Source organism: Melanerpes formicivorus, unplaced genomic scaffold (genome assembly GCF_026170545.1).
Source record: "Melanerpes formicivorus ecotype bairdi unplaced genomic scaffold, bMelFor1.0.p_v2 SCAF_39, whole genome shotgun sequence".
Taxonomy (NCBI): Eukaryota; Metazoa; Chordata; class Aves; order Piciformes; family Picidae; genus Melanerpes; species Melanerpes formicivorus.
The window spans coordinates 4,450,896-4,461,528 of NW_027142391.1; positions in this window are offsets into that span (position 1 = coordinate 4,450,896).

Sequence of the window (10,633 nt, forward strand, 5' to 3'; positions counted from 1 at the left end):
TTTGTCAGTTATAATCATTCTTATTTTCTCTATCTGGTAGACAGTCATCCTGCCAAGATTTCAAGGAGACATGAAGAGATCTCTTACAAGAGGCTCTCATGCCCACTTCTAGAAAGCTGAACTCCAGAGAGCATAGCTGCCTCCCTGCAGCTCCCACACTTCCACCACTTGTACCACCTTTGCTGAAGCCTGCTCTTCTGTTCAATTTCAGAACAGTATTTTTTGCTTAAAGGCAGACACCAGCATGCCTCACTGCTGGCTACCCTTCCACAGTGTTGGAACACTTGGTGCTTTATGTCAAACCTGATGTTTGCTTAGATATTTATGTTTGTTCATATCCTACCGATACGAGTGGTTCTTCATGTATGCCACAAACTGCTGCATAAGCACTTCACAAGTGCACTTACTCTCTTGGCTCATTAGTGGGATGACATAAGGCAACCAGGAGTAACAGCATTGGTGGGCTGCATGAAGTCTGCATCACAACCATCTGAGTTTCAGTGACTTGAACTTGTGATTTCCATCCTGCAGAATTCAAGGGTTGGTGCTTACACCCTCTCATGCCTTCAAGACTTAGGGCCAGATGGAAGGTCTGAAAGTTTCACTGAATTTAAAAGAATGACTTTGCAGTTGAGGGTGCCTGGGGGCTTGCCTCTACCAGCAGCTTGGGTTGTGTGACCTTGAGAGATCAAGCTTTGGCCTGATGAGAACACTTACCTTTCCTACAGATCTGACTGACTTTTCTTAGTCCTTGTGCAAGCACATGATAAAAAAACCACTGCAATTACAGATCTAATCAATGTAAACACACACACCACTACTCTCAAATAAAGTTGCAGACACCAGTAATTGCCTCAGCTTCAGCAGGGACAAGAGCACCCTGCCTGATGTCAAGAGACATCACTGAAAAGATTAGTCAAATATTTAGTCATTTCAGATGCTGCTCATGTCATCCAGCATCAACCCCACAGCAGCAGCAGCAAGGATCTAGTGTGGTATGTGCTGTAATAACTCGCCCCCCAGACACAGAATATGAAATCCTTATCTAGAGGGATTTCAGCACAGTTGACTTCACTGTTCTGCTATTTCAACAGAACCAATAATTGCTCAAACTGCATTTTTCCTCCTGCCTCATCCATTCATACACTTACCATGAGCCTGGAATCGGGAAGCAGCTACCTTTTAGTTAATAGAAGTATTTTTATCCTAGGGAAATGAAAGTTGCTAGCAGACATTTATGTCCAAGTGATTTTTATTTTCTTACTTTATGGTTAAAAATGCTCTCCTCATGCCCTTAAAATCATGTGCAGACTGCACATTCCTCCAGAAAATGCAAGTTAAACTTCTGCAGAAAGAAGAAGGACAAAAGAGCTGTGCTAATATCTATCCAAAGCAAATTGTACTTTTGAAGGCTGGAAAAAGGTATTAATGCTTGGAGATCAGGAGAGCACTCTTCACAGGTTCACAAGCCACACTTTTGCAGCTCAGTTCAGCAGACACAAGCACACAAGGATATGGTCTGCTGGGAGAAGGGTGCTGAGGCTGAGGGCTGAGTCTGGAGATTGCCGGAACCCGATGGCTTTTAATGGTTTGCTTAAGAATTCCGAGGTAAAGCAAGTCAGTTTGTGCTGCAAAACGCCCGACTGCAGCTGGCAGCTCCGGAGGGCTCAGGACTACCGCGAAAAGGGGAATCCCTGGCTAAAGCTGCTGCTTTGCAGATCACTTGAAGGAGAAAAGCTCTGGCACTGCTGCACTCTTAAAGCTGCAGCGTCCAATTTCTCCTTCGTCCTCCTGCATCCTGTCACACAAACCCCCAGTTTCTTTGCGGGGGTGACAGGGAGTGAGAACGGGGAGACAAGCTGAGAAGTGCCAGGGCAGGGACAAGAGGGGAGATGCAGGAAGTTTCCTTGCCCGAAGTGCTGCAGCCCCGGCAGTCAGCGCGTCCTGCTGCACTCCTGCAAAGGCTCTGCAGCTCAGCACAGCTCGGACTGCAGCACAACTGCACCAGCCTGAAGGCATCCAAACCCCACCACCTGCTTGGGAAATCAGCAGCAGGCATCATGCAAAGCCAAAGCTCCTGACAAGTCATTTTAGGGGCTTTCATTCTGGTTTTGGCATGGGGGGGTTATTTTGTAGTTTTTAAAAAGCAGATCAAAATAAAAAGGACTTCACTGACTCAGCTTCCCTCATGTTGGTCCCAAGGAGCATTAAAAAGGCAGAAAAGAAACAAACTGAATGAAGTTGAATTAGCAAGCACATCCCAGAAGCTGGGACTTTAGAATCTTTTCCCCAATTATTAAAGATTATTAATTATCAATCCAACCCTGCAGGAGGAAGCACTCTTTAAAACACCTCTCTTCTTAAAAGAGCAAGCAAAGGAAAGAGTAGCCATTAAACCAGGTTAGGAACCCCCCCTCTCCCTCCCTCCCTCCGAAGTTCTCTCTTCTTACCCCAAATCCACTCTGCAGAGCTCTGCTCCCTGAGAGATGAAGCGTTGTCTAGAGCAGCAAAAGTTGCAGGCTGCTTCTTCTGCGAGGGAGGCAGGACCTGGCATAAGTAGTGTCAGACGAGTCCTTGCACTGAAGTGATGCCGGGAGAGCCCAGAGCTGTACAGACAAGCAAGGGAGGGAAAAAAAAAAGAGGAGGGGGGAGGGGGAGTTAAAAAGTCTTAAATCCCTGACACTGCAAGAACCCTGATCCTATAGGATTGTGTCTCAAAAGCAAGCACTCACTGTAATACAGCCCTACTCCCGACAAGGTGGAGACTGAACCATTCCACTGCCTGCTGGGTTTTCTCACCTGGTGATGTTGCTCCTGCAACTGAAAAAGCAAATCAGACATCTGCAGAAGGCTCTCAAGCATACTCTGCTCCCACCTGAGCCAGTGCAAATGTGGGGTGGAACTTACTCAGAAGGCAGCAGTGGCTTCTCAGGCAGACAGAAGCTGCAAAGATGCAGGGAGTGTGCTCTTTAACTTTGATCAGTAAGGACAGCGGGTGGCAAAAAGAACAGGGAAGAATCTTGTACCCTGTGCTAACACCAGTTTTAAACACATCAAGAATTCAGACAGAAGCCACAAATATAAATATTACATTTGGGGAAGAAGGAAAACAAAAACAAATCCAAAAGCTCACACCTTCCACAAGCATTTAACGGGCTCGTTTTTCTCCTGCTCCACAGAAGAGTGGAAGCCCTGATCCAAAGAGCTATCACTAACTTCAGCAAAGCTGCTGGTTTAAGCCAGCTCAGGCCCAGAACAGCTTTTTGCCCTGTGTACATTTAATGCTTGCCTCTTACTGGTTTGACAGAAGGCACAGTTTACCCCGCCACTATTCCACTAATTAAGCCATTGGAAAGGCTACAGTTTTTGTCTGGGTAGACCCCTGGATTTCATGGTAGATTCAGCCTGTTTCAGGGCAGAGGGATTCAATGAGCACAGAGACAACAGGCACCAGTTCCTCTTCCTTCTGTTTTTGTGGAGGTGAGAGTCAACACTATGGCACAAAAGAAGTGTCCAGAGAAGAGACCTCACTTTACATCCTAGAGTTGCCAATTACCAATGATTTCTGGATCTAGTCTCCAGTGCAAAGTGACATCAAAGAAGGGGAAACCAGTTTAAGTTCAAGGTTATTGAAGGATGTTGCTGGGGGGACAACTGAACCAGGCAGCATTTAAAACGTGGGCAAGAGCTCTACAGCAGGCTGGCCCTGGAACCAACAGTTGCAGCATGATAGTTTTGAAACATGTTAATTTTTCATCCACATACTTCAATGCACCACAGCAAAATGCCAAGTGTACATCAGGGTCAGTCTAAAATTATTATTTCCTTTTGGTACCACCCTTGAAAGCTTTTAGATCAAATTTTCAGATATGCTGATTATCTGCATCCAAAAGAGTCCTGGCACTGACTGCAAAGCTTCCTCCCCCCCCCTTCCTTTTCATCTTCATTGCTTTTCCATTTGGAGATTAGGTTTTGCTTTTAACAGGACCACATACACCTACTTGCTTGTCAGCTGCATAACCCAGACACACAGGATACCTCTTGTTTGCTAGGTGAGATGCAATAAATGCAGATCAAGATCTGCATCCAGCATGCCAGTCATTACCACCCACTCTGCAGAGCTCCAGCCTCACATTCAAGGTACTGGGTCAGTTTTCATTACCTCATACCTGTTGCATAAGGTAACATACTAAATTCTTCTGGTTCTACAATGCCATAGAAGAGCACAGGGTGGCAAATCTGGGTATTCAGCTTTGTATTTCTAGTTACTTGTGCTTTGCTACCAGGTGCTGCAGCTCCTGCATGGCAGCTTGCCTTAACAGGCTGGCTACTGTCAGTGTAAGAAAGCCACCACCTCTGCATGCCTCCAGTGATACTGCAAAGGAAGCTAAAACCAGCAGGAGGAGATTCTCCTGACTGTCAAATCATTTCACTGAAATTTCAGACTTCTTTGCCTTTGCCAAGGCTTTAAAGTCATTGATTTGCAGAAGTGTTTCTCAGTACTTCAAGGCCACTCACTCTACAAACCAGAAACCCAGTTACAGTTAATCTTGCGCAGGTAAGATGAGAGAAAGCAGCACTTCAGTGGAGCAAAGCTCCAGTGCACAGCCTGTGTGCAGCGTGCCAAGGAATGCACTGCACATCATGTACCATCCCAAACTCTGCACCAATTTACTTCTGCACCACAGTCCATTAATAGCAACATGGCTATGCATCCTGCTGCATTTCACTTTGCTACGGGAGAACAACTAAGTTACTGATGCAGGATTTTGGTTTCAAACTTTACCAGTCGCTCTAATCTTAACGTGACATTGAGTTACAGGTAGAGAGGTATCTTTTTAAACTGCTTTCCCATTCAGCTGTCAGATGCTCACAGAAAACCTTTGACTTTCTTCAGCTGTACTCACACAGTTCAGCTCTTCTGGAGTACAGCAGTCCTCGGCTCATCAGCTTTCTGGCATGAAGTGCAACACAGCTCTGCAGCAGCATTATGCCATCAGATCCTGTCTAGACCACTATTTGTGTATCAGAACATAAAGGTGGGTGGTAGATAGTGGGTTTACTTTTATTACAGCTTCCAAAACTTCCTGAATAGAAGAAATAAGCCTCCTGCAGTGGCTAATCCTGTATCACTCAGTCAGAATTCAATATGAAGGAGGACCCTGGCATTCAGAGTTGCACACCATCCACATAATAAAAACCCAGGACTGCAGATGTAAAAGGCAAAGCAAGAGATAAGATATTCCTAGACTAGGAAGCCTCCATGTATTTGAAGGTTTATAAATAACACATTTGTGAGAATAAACTATTAATGTTTAATTGTTTTCTTCATCTAGGGCAATATATCATTATGAATTAATCAGTAAACTGTTTACCAGCACAACAATAGCCATTATTAACTTCAGGAATTCAGTGTGTCAGTCTTCATCAATCAACACTATAGTAGCAATTCAACTCCAGTCAAGTAATTTTGGGGATCTTCAGGTAGCTCACTGATTACAGTACTCCCTACATGTCTGTCTCCTGCCCACCTTTCACATCACAAGCCAAGAAAAGTAATTTCTTTTGTACCCAGCCGCAAAAAGAGCTTGGAGAAAGGCAGCATTGTTCATTGGACAAAGCCCTTCCACAGCAGAGCAGAAACCTTCAAAGGCTCCCATTTCCAATTCCTGAGCACTCCAGAAGCTGTCAGAGCCAGCCAGCAACACAAGTTACCTGTCCTGTGCTTCCTTCTGAAGTAAATTAACTGATTAAACTGCTGCAGCTCTGAATCACTTTGGATCACATTGAGAACAGTTTGTGTTGGAGAATGAGCAAGGGGAGATGATTGCTCTTAATACCAAGGGCAGTCAGGAGAAACTCTTCATCTGTGAACTACCTTTGCTTACTTTGAGCAGACAGATTTTAGTCCAGCTTCACTCATGTCTACAACAATATGAATCAGTGGTTTCTCCATAATTATTTTTTTTCCCCCTCAGATGGGATAGGTACAACTTATTCTTTTAATTAATGTACTCAGAGGTCCTCAGGAGCCATAAGTAATGTCTTTGGCCACTAAGAGCTAAGCAACGCAGCCTTGCTTCCTTTTCCCTCTTGCCCAAGGGGAGGACAGCATTGCCCAATGAACAGGCATGTCTAGCCTGTGATTTCCATGTCCACCACCATTCAGCCTAAGACTGAAGTGGGGACTGAAGAGAGCTTCTCCCTGGGCACGAGCTCCTGGAGAAGACACCAGCACTTTAATCTGCTGATCAAGCTGAGGAGAGCATCACTTTGTTAAAACAAAAGGCAGGAAGCAGACTCAGCTTATTTGGTCGATCAGCTCTGTTTTGATTCTGGTAGAGCACAAGGTGAGAATTAGCTCTCCTCCTCATCCCCCAGCTCCTTTCCCCTTGTCACTGCTTTTATGGAGAATTTGTGTTGCAGCAGTATCCTGGTTGCTGTGGGACAGCAGACTGCATTATTACTGCAGCAGTGCTGCTGAAGGACTCATCTAGTCTTGCTGACAGAACTTCACAGAGGAGCCTTAAGCCATGGTTTAGTCCCATGACTGGTTGGGGATGGCAGCAGAGAGGTAATTGAATTAACTGGCAATGCTATTCACTCAAGCTTTGCAGCAGCTCAGCTGCACTAACACACTTTCCTGCCTCACTTCAGTTGCACACCCATGGTTGACCTTAAGGACAAACTTTACTTTGAGAGCAATGGAGCACTGGACCAGGCTGCCCAGAGAGGCTGAGAAGCATCCTTCTCTTGAGACATTCCAAACCCACCTGGGCATGATCCTGTGCAATCTGCTCGGGGTGAACCTGTGTTAGCAATGGGGTTAGACTAGCTAAAATCCAGAGGTTCCTTCCAACCCCTATCATTCTGTGACATGATTCTTGCCACTTCAAAGCTACACTTTAAGAAGAGAAGTCGGCAAACAATAGAAACAGAAGCTCTTAAGAGGCAGCATTACTCTAATACTTTCTCACCTTGGAGTGTCTCAGCTTTACTTTGATGCTAAGCTCTTTAAGAGCCAAGCTGTCCATAGAGCACACCAGAGCAGTCAGGTCTTAAGAACATCACCTTCCATCACTGCAACAGAGCTCCCCTGCAGATGAGCTTTCCAGGCTCAACACACAGTTTGCCTTGACACACAGAGATGGCATTGTTTAACACCAAAGAGTAGTAGGTACTTAAATCTGAACTTCTTCAAGAGGATTGGAGATCTCCCTCTATCAGGCCCCTTCAAAGCTTCTAGGGAGCTTTGTTTAACCTCAAAGCAGCTTCAAGCCCAGCTGCAGCTCCAGAACTCATTTTGTGGCTAAATCACTGACTTGACTCAATAGCCATAACAAAGCATCTCTTTCTTATTCTCTCCCACACCAGTTTAAGAACTACTGTTATGCTTTTTAGTCTGGTTTTCCAGAAGCCACAAGACAGTAATTTCATTTTCTGCTTAGAAGCCCAGCTGCTGTACAGCTGTTCTTTATGGCTTCACAGCAGGAGTTAACAGCCTTACTCAAAGTCATGTGAACTTGATAGCCTAGAACTTCAGAGCCTTCATGGAAGCTTGTCGCCCAGCACAGAGACCGACCAAACCCCACCAGGCTCTGCAGCAGCATGACCAAGCAAAGCTCACGAAACAACACACAAGAACTGAGGCACAATAAAGCATCCAGGGAAGTTACTCAGTCGTTTACAGCCACATCTATAGACCATTGACAATAGTTGCCTTTGCAGAGGCTAATAAATGTGACCTGTATCAAGCAGATTTCTTCTAGATTACTTCATCAAAAGCTTGCTACACTGAAGCACACCTTACCTCTTCAAAGCAGCACCAAGCCCATCCTGGCTCAGCTTCACCTCTTAACACCTTGAGACTAGGCTGTGAAAACAACAGCAAAGGGCTAAAACCTCAGGACGTTAAGCTCAGTTTCAGTACTATTTTCCCCCACTCCTAACTAAAGAACCCCTTGCCACAGAATAAGTTTCAGTGCTCTGCCAAAATACAACCTATACCAACAGTTTGCAGATCAGAAACTTTCAACTCTGCCCTGGTGAGGCTGCATCTGGAATATTGTGTCCAGTTCCATGCCCCTCAGTTCAAGAAGGGCCTTAGGGAACTGTTTGAAGAAATCCAGTGCAGAGCCACAAAGATGCTGAAGGCATGCTGAGGAAAGGCTGAGGGAGCTGGGGCTCTTTAGCTTGGAGAAATGAAGCCTGAGGGGTGATCTCATTCATAGTTTCATAGTTTCATAGTTTCATAGTTTCATTCAGGGTTGGAAGGGACCACAAGGATCATCTAGTTCCAACCCCCCTGCCATGGGCAGGGACACCCCACACTAGATCAGGCTGGACAGAGCCTCATCCAGCCTGCTCTTAAACACCCCCAGGGACGGGGCCTCGACCACCTCCCTGGACAACCCATTCCAGGGTTTCACCACTCTCATGGTGAAGAACCTCCTCCTCACATCTAGCCTGAATCTCCCCACCTCCAGCTTCATTCCATTCCCCCTAGTCCTATCACTACCTGATATCCTGAGAAGTCCTTCCCCAGCCTTCCTGTAGGCCCCCTTCAGATACTGGAAGGCGACAATTAGGTCTCCTCGGAGCCTTCTCTTCTGCAGACTGTACAGCCCCAACTCCTTCAGTCTGTCCTCATAGGAGAGGTGCTCCAGCCCTCTGATCATCCTCGTGGCCCTTCTCTGGACACGTTCCAGCACCTCCACATCCCTCTTGTAATAGGGGCTCCAGAACTGGACACAGTACTCCAGGTGGGGTCTCACCAGGGCTGAGTAGAGGGGGAGGATCACCTCCCTCGACCTGCTAGCCACACTTCTCCTGATGCAGCCCAGGATCTGATTGGCTTTGCGGGCTGCAAGTGCACACTGAGAGCTCATGTTGAGCTTTTTGTCCACCAGCACCCCCAAGTCTCTCTCCTCAGGGCTATCCTCCAGCCAGTCACTGCCCAGCCTGTATTTGTGCCTGGGATTGCCTCGACCCAGATGCAGGACCCTGCACTTGCTCTTATTGAACTTCATGAGGTTGGCCTGTGCCCACCTCTCCAGCCTGTCAAGGTCCCTCTGGATGGCCTCCCTTCCCTCCAGCGTGTCTGCTGCACCACACAGCTTGGTGTCATCAGCAAACTTGCTGAGGGTGCACTCAATGCCACTGTCCATGTCCCCCACAAAGATGTTGAATAAGACAGGTCCCAGGACTGATCCCTGAGGGACTCCACTTGTCACTGGCCTCCACTGGGACATGGAGCCATTGACAGCCACTCTTTGGGTGCGGCCATCAAGCCAGTTCCTTATCCATCTAGTGGTCCACCAATCAAACCCATGTGTCACCAGTTTGGAGACCAGGATGTGGTGTGGGACAGTGTCGAAGGCTTTGCTCAGGTCCAGGTAAACGACATCAGTTGCTCGCCCCTCGTCTATTAATTTTGTCACCTGCTCATAGAAGGCCACCAGGTTGGTCAGGCAGGATTTGCCCTTGGCAAAGCCATGCTGACTGTTCCCAATCACCTCTTCACTATTCTTTTGAGCGAGTAGTGACTCCAGGAGGATCTGTTCCATGATCTTTCCAGGCACAGAGGTGAGACTGACTGGCCTGGAGTTCCCTGGTTCCTCCTTCTTGTTTATTCATGTTTATTCATGTTTATAAAGATGTGAAGGGATGGAGCAAGGCTCTGCTCAGAGATGTCCAACCATAGGGTGAGGGGCAGTGGGAGCAAGCTGGAGCAGAGAGGGTTCCATGTGAACATAAGGAAAAACTTTTTCACTGTGAGGGTGACAGAGCCCTGGAACAGGCTGCTCAGAGAGATTATAGAATCTTCTTCTCTGGAGACTCTCAAAACCTACCTGGATGAGCTCCTGTGTGACTTGCTTTAGGTAATCCTGCTCTGGCAGGGGGGTTGGACTTGATCTCTGGAGATCCCTTCCAACCCCCATCAGTTCTGTGAACTGATACACTGTTCTTTTCACCTTAACACTCCCTCCTCTGAAACACCACCTTCAAACACCTACAGAAGAGCTGTTTGCCTACAGAGCCTTTATTTGCTTGTAGAACATCCGGCTCCTTAATGCCTCTTCCCTTGCTAACTACCTTTTATGCCTTTATTGGCATCACATGTCTCATCTCTCACACTGGACCCATTTCCCTTAAAGGAGCATGCAGCTGAGGAGGCACTGACAAAAGCACACTTTTTCTGACAAAAGCACATTCTGATCCAAACCATTATCCTGATAAAAATCTTACTTGCCCCAAATTATGAGATGTTAGAGCTCCTTAATGAAACAGCGGAGATATTTTTAACGTGATCAAAAAACCTATTTTATCTTCTGACCTTCAGCTCAGAAATAGCTGCACCATTTTTTTTTCCCCTCCCAAAAAAAAAATAACTGCACAGATTGAACCCCTCCCTGCAATTTCAGCCTCAATATTTAAAGGCTGGCATCAAAGAACTAGCTGAAAACACGGTGTCTCAACAGAAGACGTTCAACAACTGCTGCTATTCCCAACTTCCAGCTCTATCTTTAATAATAACAGGCTCAAGTGACCAAGGCCTCAGCTGTTCATCTCATTCAATGTGCCAGAAATATGCAGCAGGGAGAGCTGCACTTTAATGATTTCTGATGAAGTA